The sequence below is a fragment of the Canis lupus genome, chromosome 6, assembly GCF_011100685.1.
Source record: "Canis lupus familiaris isolate Mischka breed German Shepherd chromosome 6, alternate assembly UU_Cfam_GSD_1.0, whole genome shotgun sequence".
Lineage (NCBI taxonomy): Eukaryota > Metazoa > Chordata > Mammalia > Carnivora > Canidae > Canis > Canis lupus.
The window spans coordinates 51,784,130-51,800,483 of NC_049227.1; the positions used below are offsets into that span (position 1 = coordinate 51,784,130).

Consider the following 16,354-nt stretch of genomic DNA (forward strand, 5'->3'; position numbering starts at 1 on the left):
ATATTAGAATGATTTTTTTAAAAAAGGAGCAGAGTCTTAGATAAATAATCTATTTTTCATTTGATACAGATGAGCCATCAAGCTAACAATGTCATTAATCACCTTAATATATCTATCACCATCACGTTCTCTAGAATTGTTTCTTTCTCTGTCGAGAAGAAACATAGGAAATAAAACAATTGTGTCATAAGAAATCATGCAAAGAATCCACTATTTCCATTTCAAGGTTTTTTTTTTTTTTCTTGGTTGCTATTTTTAAGATCTCACTTAAACATACAATTTCATTAAGCCACACTAGCTTAAATAAGGAGGATTCTAATAGGAAGTGGAAGTAGTTGTATAAGAACCCCCAAATACTGGTAGTTTCAATGAGAAGTATTTCATTCAAAATGAGACATTCTTGGGGCACCTGGGTGGCTCAATGGTTAAGCGTCTGCCTTCAGCTCAGGTCGTCATGATCCCACAGTCCTGGGATCGAGTCCCACATCAGGCTCCTTGTGGGTAACCTGCTTCTCCCTCTGTCTATGTCTCTGCCCCTCTCTCTGCATCTCTCTTGAATAAATAAAATCTTTAAAAAATAAAAATAAAATGAGACATTCTTTTAAGAAAGTCAACCAAAAAGAAGAAAAAATATGACAGAGGTTTGTGGATCAGACATTTTAGTAATTAACCACCAAATTTCCAGATGCTAAAGCAGAAAGCAAGTTATGTCTTACAGAAACTGCCCTCTGGAGAAAAGGAAAAAAGAAAAGAAGGATTTTGAGTTTGACAGTACAACCTTGCACCGGCACCGGTTTCTTCTCCTGCTGGTTCAAGGAGTTCTAAGCACCCTTCTGTAAATCATCATCTCACATCTATTTATTATCTTCCAGCTCAGTGCACAATACTATCTGTTACACATGGATACCAGCAATAATACACAAGGGGCTCCGGCATAAGAGGCAGCAAGCTCTGTGCTCATCTGCGCTCTGAGTCTCATCCTGCAGTGGAGTTTCTGCTCTTCCTGTAGCCACCATCAGCAGCAATTAAAACAAAGGTATTATGCTTCCAGTGTTTATTCCTCTGTATTTTACCCATGCAATGTGATGTTTTTCATCCAGGGCCATATGAATTGAGAAAGTGTTTGACTGCCTTAAAGTAGCATAGGTTGAAGACTTTTTTTTTCTTTTTCTTTTTCTTTTTTTTTTTTTTTAATTCCATAGGACTTTGGTAACCTATGTTACAAGATGCTTGCACACACAGTAGCACTGTTTCTGTTCAGTGGAGAGCTAAAATACAATGAATCTCACATTCCCTCCAGAACAGTTACCAAAATGTTAGCTATTGCTGCAGAAGAGGAAATCAGGCTGTGTGGAACAAAAGATAACTTTAAATGTATATGTTGCAGTGATTCTCAACCTAGGCCTAAGAATCACCTGGAAAGCTTTAAAAAAAAATACAGACACCCAGGGCTCATCCACCAGGGATGCTGATTCAATTAGTCTGGGGCAGGGCCCAGACGCTTGTATTTTTTTTAAAGCTCTCTGGATAATTCCAATTTGCAGGCAGGAATGAGAACAACTGGTATATGGGAGAAAGAAACTTCAGAGCCCAATTGTTGCTTTGCTGCCAGCACACAGCTAACTAACTTATGAGACTGAACAAGTCTTTCAATTTCTTTGTGGTTTCATCCATCATACGGGGTTGTCATAATGACTAATTAGACTGTGTAAGTGAAACTATTTTGATGAGCATAAAATGTTATAAAAATATATATTTCTAAAATCTCTGAAATCAAAGAATCCTGAGGTCTGTTGAGTTCTAGACCCAGGAAATTTGTCTGCAATCAAGCATATCCTTTTATGTCTCTTAACCTTATTTCCTTACTTGCAAAATGGAAATAATGTTACTAATTTATAGCAGGAGGAAGAGGGAGATAAATGCTGCCATCTTATAAAAGTGAGAGGATTAAAAAATAATGTTTAAGGTGCAATTTCAATCCATTCTGTTTTGGTTTTGTTTTGTTCCCTTTCTTTCAAAGACTCTCTGAGGATCAAATGAGTTCATTTATGTGAGAGCACATTATAACTATAATTTATTATCGTTATGCTGTTATTATTATGTTTTTATTATGCCTCAATTTCTTCAACTGTAAAATGAGAGTATTGAACTAAATCATTCTAAAAATGTCCTCCAAGCACTAAAAATCTGTGATTCTTAAAAAGAGAGAATTGTACAACCTCTCTCTTCATTTGCTTCTTCGTGTGTGTGTGTGTGTGTGTGTGTGTTTCAGGTGGCATTCATGGAAAGAAGGTTCCTGAACTGTCCTAGCCTAGAATTCATCACACTTGGTGGCTGTGTTCCTCTCAGAATAACCTACAGGAGAATTCTGAAGGGTTTACAAATAAGAATTCCTTTCCATTCTAGAAGTATAGGTATACCCTGACTTCTGTGGGTTTCAAGTCATTACACTGGGTGCAGAGATTAAATTTTGTTTCAAGTCAGAAGGCTAAAGGAGCAAGTCCGCTGACTATACTGCTCTCCAGAACAGCCCACAGAGGCCCATGCTGGTCTCCTGTGACTCACTGAGAAACAGAACTTCCAGCCTCCTCAAACAAACACAGTGTCCAAATTTCTGATGCTAGTTTGGAGGAGGGAAACACATTCTGCATTTGGGTCAGAATTCGAGAGAAGTAACAGAAAAATGCTTCATTCTTTTAGTAGATGTAGATCTGTGTGGTTTCCCTGTTTATTGTGGGAATCTTTAAACAGTCCTCTCTGCTGGCTCATTTCCTTCAGGATATAAACATGTTCAGGTTTCTCCAATCTTAAAACAAAAACAAAAGGAAATAGAAATTTAAAATCTTTCCTTCCACCCAATATAATTTTCAAGCGATACCACTTCTTCTTTCTTTCATAACCATCATTCTTAAGAAACTGTCTACACCAGCTGCTTATATTTCATCTCTTCCAATTCCTTCCTCAATCCCCAGTAACCTGGCTTTGTCTCTACTTTTGGCCAAAGTCAGCAATGACCTCCCAGGGGTTAATTTTAAAATGTCATTTCTTTCCTTATTTGAGCACACTGGCAGCCACCATATCTCTAATTTCATTGATGGCTCCTCTTATCTCAGATTTTCTCTTCCCCTGGGTTTAAAACACTGATGGCTCCTACTTCTCTCTCTTTCTCTCTGCCCTGTCCGTAGCTTCCTTCAGGCTCCTTGCATCCTTCTTCTGATCACTCTGCACACACTTTCTAGCTGGCCTCACCTAAATGCCTGGGAGCAGTCACTAGAAAGCAGCCTGGGTTTGGCAAATCCTTACGTACTACTACTTTCTTAGGAAGTGCAACCTCAGAGAAGCATGAATGATCACAAAGGGAAGTGAGTGAGGAGTAAGAATATAAGAATATAGCTGCTTCAGTTTTGTGTAAAACACAGCTGACTTCCCCCTCTCACTGTGGGCTTCAAAAAAAAAAAAACATATAAAATCCTATATGTTTCAGAACAGACTGTGGAGAGCAGGAAAAAGAATGTGTCCACTAGTTCCTTTCCCAGTTGGCCAAAGTTCCTCATGGGCATCAACACCTGCATGTGGAGTTGTGCCATCCAGTCTTTTTGTGTGCTGTCAAACAGCAAAAAGCTACTATAGCTACTGTAGCTGTCTACAGCTACTGTAACAAATTACTATAAACAAGACTTAAAACATACAAATCAGAGGATGCAAAAGAAAACCACAATCCCCACAGGTACATAGAATATGACTGGCTTTCTACCCAAATCCCAAAAACTTCCAAATTTATGCTTACCATTCAGCCCTTCTTCTGGGTCCAAAGTATCTATAGGACATTTTAAACAGATGTCTCATAGGCTTTTTATACTAAACATATGCAACATTAAATTCAGTCTCTTTTCTATCCTTCTACTCCCAAGATCTGCTCCTCCTACAGGATTTCTTTCTTTCTTTTTTTTTAAGATTTATTTATTCATTATAGAGACAGAGAGTGAGAGTGAGAGAGCGAGAGAGAGAATGAGCAGGAAGCGCAGAGCGAGAGGAAGAGAGAATCTCAAGCAGAGTGCAGAGCCCAATGTTGGGGCTCAATCTCATAACCCTGAGATTAGGACCTGAGCTGAAAGCAAGAGTGAGACACCTAACCAACTGCCACACTCAGGTGCTTCTCCTACAGGATTTCTTTCTTTCTTTATGGGATCCCTGGGTGGCGCAGCGGTTTGGCGCCTGCCTTTGGCCCAGGGCGCGATCCTGGAGACCCGGGATCGAATCCCACATCGGGCTCCCGGTGCATGGAGCCTGCTTCTCCCTCTGCCTGTGTCTCTGTGCCTCTCTCTCTCTCTGTGACTATCATAAATAAATAAAAATTAAAAAAAAAAAAAGGATTTCTTTCTTTTTCTCTTTCTTTCTTTCTTTCTTTCTTTCTTTCTTTCTTTCGTGAGTGGCACCTTCATAAATCTAAGAACCCCAAATCAGAAAGCAGTCATTCTTGACTCCTCTCTACCTCACCAGTAACCTTTTCTTAACATGTTGGAGTCACTAGACTCCACCTTTTCTCTTCCATTCTCACCATTCCTTCCTCATATGGTTTTATTTTCTCTAACTTTTCTCCATTCTTCCAATTCATCACTTTTTCCAATTGATGCTTCATTTGACATCTAGAATTACCTTTCTTATGTAAATATCTGATCAAATAAGGTCCATGTCCTTTTGCATACAAATTCCTCAATGACTTATCAATGCCTTCAGGAAAAGATTGGTAGTCCCTAGTATAACATTCAAGACACTCTATGATCTGGACTTGACTTCCATTTGTCATACCTTATTCCATTTCTCCTTTTAAGCTTCAAATTTTAGCCATGTTGAAATACCTGTACTTCTCCCAACATGTGATGTTACGTTATACCATTCTTCCTCTGTACATGTTATCCTCACTACTCAGAATGCCCCCGTCCCCTCACTTCTTCTCCTTGGTTATGCCTACTCATGTTGCAAGGTCTGGATTGTCTTTCCCAAGAAACCTAATCTCACTTTGTCCCCTTCCTGCAATATGGACTCAGTACTTGTACTGCTTGCTCTCATTGTATCCTAACATAGCTCTTGCCACACATTCTGATTGTTTTTCCTTTGGGACTTTATTTCTCTGCAGAATTGTGAATAATTTTGAGAACAGAGATACCACGTTTTATGTACCTTTGATTCTTTGGTAGGTGTTTAATAAATGTTTGCTGAGTGAATAAATGCTCTGGGTGGTAACAATACACACTTCAACTTAATAAAATAAATTTTAATGTTAGAGAGATTAAGTGACTTAATATTTTGTTGTTGTTATTATTATGATCATATTATGACAGACTTCTAGGAAAAATTCTTGTATAGGTAGATGACTCTTGACTAGAGATTTCCTTTCCAGCATTCTCCGCTACTGGTCCAGGACTTCTTCTTCCTAAGAGCTAACAGTTATTGTGCTCCTATGTCAAGCCAGCCACTGAACTAAAACCGTTAATCCTCATATAACCTAATGTGATAGAACTATTTTATTTCTACAATACAATGAAGGCACTATAGCACAGAGAAAGTAAGTAACTTCACCAGGATACTACTTACAAGAATCAGAGCTGGGATTTCATCAGAGAATCCCAGATGCCAGAGCCTGAATACCATTCAACATACCATTCCTGTCACCAGATAATTGGTTTAAAGCACAGGGAAATATAGACACTGGGAAACCTGGATTCTCATTCCTGCTTATTTTAATCAAGCAAGAGAGCTTTGTCTTGGTCACTGCGACTATTTCCCCACCTACAAAATGAAGGATGGTGTTTAATTCTGATGTTCACTATGGTCTCTTCTGATTTTGGTCCTCTCTTCTGACTATGGTCTCTTCAAATTTTGTTGAAGAGACCATAGTCAGAAGGTGTCCAAACGAGCTTTATAAACTCAATGGGAAAAGGAATCATTGTATTTCTGATGCCTAAAAATCCATTTGCAAAAGGTGAACAACAACAACAACAACGAAAAGCCCCATACCACGGAAGTGACCAGGGAAGTGCAAGGCTGCCTTCCACCTACCAGAAATGCAAATGACCCTGTTTATCAGTGTATTTTAAATGAATCCACCATCACTTTCTAAATCAGTTCATTACGGGAGCAATTTATAAAATCACTTTTCATCCTTTGTTTGGCCCTCTTGGGTTTTTATCCTTTACTTCTTTTGCCAGTTAGATAAATAAAGTTACTTTCCAGAGCTGCTCAGCTACATCCTTCAGGTGTCCAAGCAGGCAGAGGGAAGCCACTTTGTAGCTCATTTCTCTGAAGGGGAGCCCCCCCTTCCACCTCAGCTAAGGAAGATACTAAACACATTGTGTCTCAAGGGATGCATTCAGGGACAAATATGACTCCAAGAGAAAGCAGCCTTTGTTACATGGAATGTTTCTTACCAGCCACCATAGGTATAAGATCCTGGTTGTAAATATTACCCAAGCAACCCCCAGAAGTAGGAATGAGGAAGTGTGTGTGCTTGTGTGTGTAAGGGACAGTTAAGTGTATGCAGAAAAGGGTAACTTTCCTCTCTTAAATTTGCAATTAATTAAAGGTCAGGAGCCCTGGCTTCAAACCATGTCTTTAAGTTCAGGTTCTGCTCTTTACTAGCTACACAGCTTCCCATAAGCTCATCTCTCTGAGTCTCTGTTTCATTATCTACAAAAGGAGTAGCTGGAAAAAATAATCTCTTAAATTCCTGTAGTTCTAATATCCTATAACTCTGATTTTTGCTAGAGTTCAGAATTTGCATTTATTCTGCTATCCCAGATATTGCCACAAAGTCTCTTTTGTTAAAGTCAATTTCATATAGCTCAGAATCTCATGCTCAATGAAAACATATGGAAAAAAACCCCAACGTTTATTCCTCTCAATCGAGTTTAAGGATAAGAAACTAGAGTGCAGATGGTTCTCCTGGGTAAACTGCACTGAGCCCACGTTGCCCTGGTTTGGAATCCTCTTCTCTTGGGTCAGAACCAGACCAGTTTTGAGAGGAAGTCAATTGCCTTCCTACATTTCATCTGAGTTATATTTGAATGGAAAAAAAAGTCACAAATAAAACCCAGGAAGAATTTTTTTGTTAGAAGTCAACACATTATTATAAATAAAAGATTGTTTGGGCTCTGAATCAACTTTATTTCTTGTCTTTTTGCTCTTTTGAAAATAAAAAATCTTATTTCCGGCTCATAAAGTAGCATTAGTTCTTATTATTCCATACATTAGAAGTCAACTGGTAATTCATACAAATTAAATTAGTGATTTTGCATTTAATTTACTGATGACAAACTATAGGATTCAGCAGTTTTGCTCTGATAACCTTTAAAATGTATTAATTCCATCAGTGATTTACATAAGGCTTTATTTCCCACTGCTACAGCTTCATTCTCCAAAGCAGAAATGCCCCATGGTTTTTCAATTTGTTACCTAATCAGCACAACATATTCCTCCTTTTCTTCCTTTTATATTGTCTCCTAAATTTGAGACTTCAATATTTGAAGAAATTGCACCAAGAAATCTCACATGGTTTTTCTATTTCTGTGAACCTTTAAGGGAATAAACAGAGAAAAATTATTCCATTGAACTAGGGGTGCTGCTTGCAAACAGAGTGGTCTTAAGATGATTGCATTCAAATGATTTTTTTTCAAATCATGGTACTTGGACATTACAAAAACATTTCCACAAATCCACCTAAAGCTCCTAATATCAATATATCAAAATCTTTGGGAACTATACTAATGGCAAATATTGGAGTTCTGAAAAGAAGTTGCCTAAGGTGATTCTAAGGTGGCATACTGTGTGACAAAAGCTGCTCTCTCTACTCTCTAAATGCCCCCATTCTGGCTCAGGAATGAGGACATATATTCTCATCAGGCTTATCTTTCTTTATTGTTATCTCCAGGCCAGAGGACCCCAGATATAATGGGGGTGATTCATGAGTTTGGAAAGCTGAGCTTTGATTGTTAGAACTCCAGTTTCTTTAAACTAATAAAACCATATATGCTTTTTAATCTAGTTAAAGCTATGGCAAACCAAACAAACAAACCCTCCTGCAAAATTTAAGATGGTTTTGGAAATTTTTGTCTTAACTTAAAGGCAGTGGAATCAAATCATAAATCAAAAGTGCAAACATGCCATTCTTCCACACTCAATTCAATAAAAGTGCTTATCTCACAGAAAGAAAAGATGGCAATGAGGATCTAAAGCACTACCAAAGTACCACCAGGGATTCCTGGTGTTCCCTGTAGGGGGTGTGGGATATTTGGCTGAACTAAGACTGGTGACATGGGACATGGGAGTTTGGTAAGAAATGATTGTGTACAGAAAGCTTTATACTGAGAAAGTAGAAAGAAGTTTGGCCATTTAAGTAGAAATATATATGTATTAATATTCCTTGAAAGTTCAACAAAAAGAATCTTGCAGGGAAACTCTTCTTTGAGGGCTGCACTGGGAAACTCTGTTTTAAATACAAAATGCAAAGATAAATACGGTAACTGTGTTAAGGAGATCTAGTGGTCTATGGGAATGGAACAATATTCATACAAAATCATGCCACTTGAAGTCACCTTATTCTTTTGATTGCATTGTATTCATTATGTCTATACTTTGCCATGTTTGATTTCTTCTGACACTGAATCTGAGTTAAAAATATATGATGTTCTACAGATTTTTCATAATGAAATAAGACATAAAATAATATAACCTATACAATATGACCTATATATTACTAAGTTTATTTTCCTTTAATATGTTTCTTATCAACTATACCTTCTTACGTAAATGTTTACATTTTCTTTGTAAACTGCTTTATAAATAACTCTCTATGAACTATATTTTATATAATTTATATATAATATATATTATATAAATATATATATTTATTTAAAATCTAAAATATATTTGTTTATATAAAATATATATATTTATAAACAATCCTCTGTAAACTGTTTTAGAAACAATTTCCTTAATGTTTATTTTATTTTGAAACAGGTTCAGGTTCTATTTATTTGCTGAAATTGTATGCTATTTAAGACAAACTTAGTTTACTAAACTTTCCCATTTATAGTTCATGTTTTCTGGTTTTGTTGCTATTCTGAATGTATTTAGAAATCATGCCTTTTTAATATCCACATTCCAAATAAACTGTGATTACTACCCTTTTCTCATTTCTTCACTTTGTATCTTGCACTCCCGCAGTTCCATTATGATCAAATGGACAAAGACTGCAGTTAAGAATTCAGTCAACTAGAATCTCTATTTCGTGAGGACAGTGACTTTGTCCCACAGTTCCTCAGTGTCCTCGTTTCTCCAGTTTCTAGGATAGTGCCAGTCACAGAGTAGGCAGTCAAAAAATATTTTTGAACGAATCAATTATTGAAAGCATTCCTAAGATCAGTTGACCACTAGTCTTCCCAAGGTGGACACAGCCCACATGGCCTGTACCAAGGTGAGTCTGTTGGGGTTTTGCCTAGTGGAGATGAAAGCAGTCTAATGAATCCTATCCCAAGTGGGAAGCTGAAGATCAGAGTCAGCATAAACTATAATTTTCCCCAGAGTGTGGATCAAGTGCCAGTTCTCAGCCTCCTCCTATATGTTCCATCCTGCTGTTATTAAATGGGCTTGCCCCATTAATTTGTAAGGAATGGCCATGTAAGAGCTGTATCATATGATTTCACTGATCATAATGTGGATAAAGAGAAAAATCTAAATTGCAAGATCACATCTTATTTTTAAACTGTACAAGTGATTTTTAAAGTATTACTGAGAAAGCAAAAATTACCAGTGCAGTATGGTATTTATTAAAGGAATTAGAGGTAAGCCACTAACACAGGTCATTATTTAAAGATTGCACAGTAAGTTCTCAGCCCAGGTGATCTGGATATTTCACTGAAAAAAAAAAACCATGTGTGTATGAATTGAACCATATAACATCATCTTAAAAATATATATAAGCCTCATGATGAACATTTGAAACATCTCCTTTTTAAAGACATATATTCTAATACAATATCCAGCTACTCAGTGCATGAGGATATACGACACTGAAGTATTTGTATTTTATTGAAACTCTTTTTTTAATGCAGTATGTGTATGTTTTTACTGGAGACTCTTTAGCCCCTGGGGTGTCTAACTTGGTACATTCTGGATATATTTCCATGCAGCTGTATTACTTTATTATGACAATTGAAGCCAAACTTTACATTTAAATTTAATATATGGTAAAGAAACCCACTTCTTCATTAGAGAGATTCAGATAATGGTCTCGTCCTTAAGGAAACTGATTCACAAATGAGAATCCTGTATATTGTTTCAGGCTCTATCTTTGCTATCATGTAGTCTTGGGCAACTATCTCTGCAGTTTGTCTCTAGTGCCTATATTTGGAGAATCTTTTTGCTAAGTAAATTCCACAGGTTGAATCAGGAGAGTTCTATGATAAGATCCTCACTGACACTAGCACAACTAATTCTTGTCAAAATGAAAAAGGTTTTCTAAGACTTAAAAGACTAAATATACTCTGCCAGCTGTTCTAGACATGTCAGGTTATTACTAGCATGTTTATGACTGGGAGCAATGGGAAAAAAAGACCTTCAATATTGGCAATGTGCAATACTCAAATCTCTAAATACTACTGGTTTTTCTTTGATTGTAGTATACAGCTCTGAGTTTAAATAATATATGTTGGAGAAAGACCATAGGCAAAAGAATAGTATAAGCCTACTCGGTACCATGTTTCAGGGTATCCAAAATAACACAAAATATATTTCAAAAGTGTGAGATTAAGTGTTAATGTAGAAAAAAATCAATGATGGAGTCATATTACAGAAATAGAGCAAGTGTAGTTTTTCTGTGTTAAGTACTCCTACTCATTCTTTAAGGCCCAATTGTTGCCCTGGTCCATTTTCTAAAGCAGAGAATTACTTCCTCTTTTGCGATGTCCCTATTCTTTGTATTTTTTCTTAATCATGGCCATTATGCAGCTATTTATCTAATGTCTTTTTCCCCTTTTACATTGGCAATACCTAAAGTTTGGGATTAAGTCATTCATTCATATTCATGGTGACAGTTGCCTAGCACATGGGAGACACACAGTGAATCTGACTGACTTATTGAACACACTAATTTATTATCAAAGCAATTTTTTAAAAAATAGGGGCTGATGCTGTATTGTAGGGGTTAGAAATTTTTTTTGATAAAAGGCTAGATAAGAAATATTTCAGCACTTGTGGACCATATGGTCTCTGTTGCAACCAGTCAGCCCTTCCTTTTTCATCACTAAATACTTTAATGACTCTTAAGACTCAGTTTGATTAGCCATTTCTTTATGAAATATTTCTTCACCCCCTCAAAATGCACTGCCTTTCTGTCCTTTGAGCTCCCACCCAGCTAATGGTTCTGTTATACGATGATGGATCACAATCAATGACACTCATGTAAATTTCTGCCCCTGGTTTTTTTTTTTTTTTTTTTTTTTTGCCCCTGGTTTTAAACTGAATGCCTAGTGATTAGAAACAAATCCTACTCATTTGTGTGTCTTCATTACATAGCACATCCCTGATATGTAGTAGAATTGTCAGAAATCATTGATTCTTACCTGGGATACAAAACACAGACTGTAGATACAGGTTATAAAACATGGATCTGTAACTTCAAATAATATAATTTCACTTTTTTTTTTTCACATTGCTATACCCTCAAAATCAACAACTGGCTCATAATCTAACCAGTTATGTCACGAAGCATCAGCATTTCAGTCTCTTCCATATAAATCTCATTCTTTCATTAAAAAACATGCAACTGGGATATAAGTGAATTCCAAGTATGAGGGGTGGCAATTAGTGAAATCAGCGTCTGGGGCACTGCCTGTATATAATTGGACTCATGGACTATTGCCTGTAACAACCACAATAACGATACCTAACATTTACTGGGTTCAAGCTGCTTTGTGCAAAGTAACCCATTAGAGCAGGCTTAGAGATCCAACAGCAACATACCACACCTCTAAGTCAACTGTGAGTTGTTGACCATGCTGAATTTTATTGCTCCCGATGGGCTGCACTATTCAATATCCTGCATCCCACATCTGTGGCTTCATCTCTAAGAACAGAAAGGATATGCAGTGCTTACTTTCTTATTCAGAAATGTTATTTTCAGTCTAGTCAGACCTAAAAATTTTAGAACCTTTGAGATTGTGAGAAAGTATTGAGCTTTTCTTTTCTATTAGTTTTTTTTTTCTTATGTACTGATGAGAAATTATGGTGTTATTCTGGCTGGGCCTCTGCTATGGAAATGAAATGGATTTTGAAAGCTCTGCTAAGTACTAGCAGCTTGGCACTGTTAAAAGACCTGGAAGAATCTTTCAAGTGTGATTTAAGCCAACACCCACCTCTGAACTCCTTACATAAGTCATTTATTTCTACTACCTCTTGCATTCAGGTGACTCAATCTATGTGTCTAGTCCTAATTACTCTCTAAGCACTAGACTAAATTTGGGCAATACCATAAAGAAACTAATGTAGAACTGATTTAATCTTTTCCCAAAGTCAAACTGCACATCTTTAAGATGTTCCTGGGAAGAAAACCAATTCTGCCTTTCAAATTACAGATTAACTCTGTCACTCACTAGCTAGAAAACACCTCCTATGTCCTTTGAGACTCCCCATTAATGTTAAAACAAGCCCACCATCTTTCTAAGAGGGAGACAGTATAATATTTGTTAAGGGTGGACTCTAGAGCCATTTGGATTGGGTTGGGGTTGCCAGATAAAACACAGGAAAAATGATAATTTTTAGTATAAGTATGTCCAAAATATTGCAAAGGACATATTTACACAAGGAAATTATTCATGTTTTATCTGACATTAAAATTAAAGTAGATGCCCTGTATTTTAATTTGCTAGATTTGGCAATCCTCATTCTACCACCAATATCTAACCGTGGCAAGTTACTCAGTTCTTCTGTTAAAGGGGTATAAAACAGTATTTTCCTAATAGGGCTGTTCACGGACTGAAACCATGTAACATTAGAACAGTGACTGGCATATGGTAATTGTTAGCGAATTATATTTTTTCTGATCATCTAGATCAGGGATCAGCAAACTTTTCTGTAATGGGCAAGATAGTAAATATCTTGGACCCTGCATGCCATATGGTCTCTGCTGCAACTGCTTGACTCTTCCATTGTAGTGCAAAAGCAGTCACAGACAATCCCTAAACAAATGGGTACGATCATGTTCCAGTAAATATTTAGGCAATGGGTAGATTTGACTCGTGGACCTGTGTTTGCTCTAATCTAGATTAAAACCATGTAGTAAATCTTCTACTCTCCCTTATTGCATCCACCACCTTTTATTAAAATATTTATTACTATACTCATCCCCTTTCATTATAACATTTACTTATTTTAAAGAAACTTCTGATGGACCACTATTGCTTACTTCTTAATAATTCTAATACTAGCTAATATTAATACAGCGTGACTCATTTTTAAAGCATTTCATATGAATATATATAGTGATTCTCTCTCTCTCTGTATATATATATATATATGTTATATGAATCTTCACAACAGCATCATAAAGCAGGTTAATAAAAATTTCCCCATGGTATTTTTTGATTCTTTCATAGATTCTACTTTTCTTCTTTGCATTACCTTTCACTTCTTTCAATGGTCCCCTGCAAGTATCCTAGGTTGCAGTTTTCCTGGACAATTTGCTATATCCTGAATATTCCCCCTGCCTTTCCTTTATGGATTTCTGCATGTTCTTTCCTTATCACAATATGCTTTCTATCCCCTATCTTCTTGTCAAGGGATTGTATATGCACAGAATTAGTAGAAACTAAAAGTTCAGGTTGTTAAAAATAAAACCCTCTGTTGTCTCTGCTCATTTTAGAATTGTGTGTGTGTGAATGTATGTGTGTATATGCGTACGTGCATGTGTGCGTGCATACTCCAACTGGTTTGTACCTTTCTCTTTATCTACTTTGAAGTCATATCACTTCTTTGTCCAATACTTGGGAAATAACCACCAATGTGACTAAGACCCAATTTGGCCTCGTGTTTCTTGATTCCACTCTGATTGCTGTTGTCAATGAACGACTTGTGGCTCAGCACACTAATAGCTCTTCAACAAAGCAGACTTAAAACCAAAAGAGAGGGAGGTTCTTTAATGAAAAAAAAATTATAACAGTTGAGAAATTAGAAGCCCTCTCTTATTATTGTATTGCTCTCCTTTCATCTTCGCCTTCTGATGTTTTCTTTTCATTTCTTCCTTGATGCCCTGAATGTATTACAAAACATTTTAATGAGATGTGGCTAGGTCCAGCCCTGGCCAATAATTAACTCCTTCCCCTGCGTCAGACTGCTAGAATTTTATGGTATTTCCAGCCTCTGGGAGTTTAAGCATAAGGTCCTAGTAGGAAAGTGTATATCACCCACACAATTTCTAGGATAAGCTGCTTCTAAATCATCAGTGAAGAATTCTACTTAAGAAGTCAACTTCAGATAGATTCTGGGGATGGGGAAACAAAAAGAGCAAGGAGATAGAGGCTCGAATACAAAGGCAATTTGTAGTCAGCTTGGAAGAAGTACGATGTGACTTAAAGAGAAGATGAGGCCGGGAGAAGATTGCCACAACAATCACCACAAAGAGCGAGAGACATATAGTTCCAAAGTCTCAAGTGAGACAAGGATTGAAAACATTATCTGTAATCCTCCTCATCAGAAAGTAAATTTCACAAAGTGGGATGTGGAGTAGATAAAGTTCAAACTTCCAATATAGAAATCTATTTTTCCTCCAGAAATATAGGTTACACTTTGACAAGTTTTGCCAAATGTGTGCATGTGTTCTGTCTGTATCTCTACACCACTCAGAAAGCATTGATTACATGACATTTTGAAATGGTTCAATTAGGTAGCTCAAAATGTCTGCCACATAAATTATACAACAAATATTGCTCAGAGAGTCTCCATTTTGGTTTTAAAACCTTGCCTGTTATATATTCCTTTCCTATCTTCAAATGGCTGCACTTTCGCATGAACAGCACATTACTCTTCATCCTAAACACACCTTAATGAACTCTTCACAGCATTTTGCCATTACCTACAATTTTTAATAATGGAGTCTGACTACTTTAGCAAAGAGGAGCCCAACTGTCTTCATCCACTCAAGATAAGGATTGGAAGGAGACAAGCCATCATATGATCAGGTATTACTCTTCGTCCACACCCTAGAGCCTTTCTCTGTAAGATGATAGCTGAGGAAGACACCATAGAACACACAGGCTGCTGAGCCAAAAGGCTCAGAGCAATGAGAGGAGAAGGAAGACCAACAGTTCCTAAAGTTCCCAAATCAAAACTGCTCCCACAGGTCACAAGCACTTCCCTGGGACAGCCACTCACCTCAGCAGCAAGAATGGCAGCATTGGAGCATGGTGTCCCTGACGGTTATACAGGCTGGTCTCCTCTCGCCTGCTCTCCCTCTTCAATCCAGTGTGTTAGAACTTTATCAATTGAGTCTCCTGGCTTCCCTCTTTCCTTTTTTATCAGCACTTTCACTGACTTGGTAGGGAGCAGCCTCTTTCCAAGGGATGTATTCCAGTGTGGATGAAATCAGTCACGTCCTAACCTGGAGGCAGCCACTTGACACAAGCTAGGTCTCTCAAATTGCTCTGGTTTAGAAGAAGAACAGGAGGGCAGCCCCGGTGGCACAGTGGTTTAGCGCTGCCTTCAGCCCAGGGTGTGATCCTGGAGACCCAGGATCGAGTCCCACATCGGGCTCCCTGCATGGAGCCTGCTTCTCCCTCTGCCTGTGTCTCTGCATCTGTCTCTCTCTCCTTCTCTCTCTCTCTCTGTGTGTTTCATGAATAAATAAATAAAAAATCTAAAAAAAAAAAATAGAAGGAGAACAGGAGTCCATGCCACATGAGAGAAATGATGGTAGAGTCATTTGTTATATGGTCCCAGCAGCAGGCCTTGGGCCGACAGTTTTGCTGTGAGACCTTTCCCATATTTGCAGCTTCATAGCCCCTGGAAACACTGCAGCACAGATCCATTCCCAAGCCTGGTATCTGGCCTTTTTAAAGATTCTGTGAGCTTCTACTATCCTTCAAGAATATCCCCTTTTCCTGGAAGTTGAACACTGCAGCACAGATCCACTCCCAAGCCTGGTATCTGGCCTTTCTAAAGATTCTGTGAGCTTCTACTATCCCTCAAGAATATCCCCTTTTCCTGGAAGTTGGCCAGAATCAGTTTTCCCTGCTACCAGACGAAAATTGACTGGCAGATGCAAGCTGGTGATTAAACTGCTGAGGAGAATTTACCATACTCAGGG

General features: G+C 37.5%; 1 long non-coding RNA gene across 3 annotated transcripts in view; it reads right to left on the reverse strand.

Annotated features, from left to right (window-relative positions):
- Window positions 1–1,115: 1,115 nt before the first annotated feature.
- Window positions 1,116–16,354, reverse strand: part of LOC119876383 — a 60,222-nt gene continuing 44,983 nt past the window's right edge. For all 3 annotated transcript variants that reach the window (XR_005361153.1, XR_005361154.1, XR_005361155.1), the window contains one exon: window positions 1,116–2,806. This is a non-coding gene — a long non-coding RNA (uncharacterized LOC119876383). The remainder of the gene's footprint in view (window positions 2,807–16,354) is intronic.